This window comes from Arachis ipaensis, chromosome B03 (genome assembly GCF_000816755.2).
Source record: "Arachis ipaensis cultivar K30076 chromosome B03, Araip1.1, whole genome shotgun sequence".
NCBI lineage: Eukaryota > Viridiplantae > Streptophyta > Magnoliopsida > Fabales > Fabaceae > Arachis > Arachis ipaensis.
In genome coordinates, this window is record NC_029787.2 from 45,128,019 (window position 1) to 45,129,428 (window position 1,410).

The 1,410-nt window shown below is 29.4% G+C and overlaps 1 protein-coding gene across 1 annotated transcript in view; it reads left to right on the top strand.

Annotated features, from left to right (window-relative positions):
- Positions 1,248 to 1,410, top strand: part of LOC107630503 (protein phosphatase 2C 77) — a 3,786-nt gene continuing 3,623 nt past the window's right edge. The window contains exon 1 of the mRNA XM_016333653.2: positions 1,248 to 1,402. The gene's annotated coding sequence lies outside the window, so the exon portion shown is untranslated. The remainder of the gene's footprint in view (positions 1,403 to 1,410) is intronic.

The window sequence follows — 1,410 nt, forward strand, 5'->3', positions numbered from 1 at the left end:
GATTTGGATCCTCTAAATTTTAAAGTTTTATTTTAGAGGATAGAGTGTGATCTCTCACCCTTAAATGATTTTTTTCTTATATTTTTTTTTTTGTCTCACCTATAAAATAAATGATGACAAATTACACTTTATTCTTTAAAGTAAAATTCAAAATTTAGAGAATATAAATCCAATATTTATTATCTATGGTGAATATTTTTATTCATATATATATACACACTACTTTTTCATAATATCACACACAAATTTCTCCATATAAACACCAATTATGTGACGTTGAAACAACATCCCTCAACATCTTATATGATCCCGATACCATACCATGATGGCTGTTAACTCAATGACACATATGGATTCCCATTTATTATTATGTTCCTTTATTATCTTGTTGCTTACGTACATCTCCCCTACGAATTTGGGATCCCTTCTTGATTCTCACGCCCGTATCTTCCAGATTTCACATTGCCGTACCTGCCATGCTTCTAGTCGTCTTCTCCTTTTTGTTCTCAATTATTTATTCTTATATTAAAATTTTGAAGGAAAAGAAATTGATGTTTTGATGGTTTAAGTTGAACGGTTGATTCAGATTAGATAATAGTAGTAAAAAAAAATTTAAGTTAAATATATTTTCAGTATATTTTCTCTTAAAATCTTGTTAAAAGGACACTTGTTAAGATCATATAGAATACAAATTTAATTATTTTGAAAAGCTTTAATTTTTAAATTTTAACAAATTACTATATTAAATACTTTAAAAGATATCTCTTAGTACGTACTCCGTACTCAAAGAGAATGAGAGAAGGAGAAAGCGGGGGCGAGCAGTTGAGGGTGAAACACGGTGAGAAAGATGGCCATGCCATCGGAAGAAATAATTTATATAAGATTTAAAATTTAGAATTTAGAAATATACTTTTTAGTATTGACATATAAACAAAAATAAAAAGATGTATTTCTAATAATTTGCGTTTCTTCAGATATTAAACTCTAAAAATTAGTTAATTAATGCTGTAAAAAACAGAGCAGGTTTTATGAGAATATTAAGCCCCCCATAATTGACGAAAGATTAAGATTAGAATGACTTTCACGTCTAAATCTTGTGCTGGCGATATTAAAGAAAGAGAGTCCCTTTTGGAAGATATTTGTTAGGAAATGATGTAACCAAAAACCAAACCGACCAATTAAAATAAGAAACGAAAGGGTCTTAGGTGTCACATTCTTGTATCGTCTCACCAAGGGAACAAATGGCAACCCTGCCACATTTTCTCCAATTCTCCTTTTTGTTAGTTAAAAAAAATTATTTAAACAAATAAATAAAAGATGCTTGTCTTAGAAAGCTTCTTCCAAAAGACCAAAACATTAAACAAATTACAAAGGCAGGCCTTAAATCATTTCCAGAGTCTGTGTAAGTAG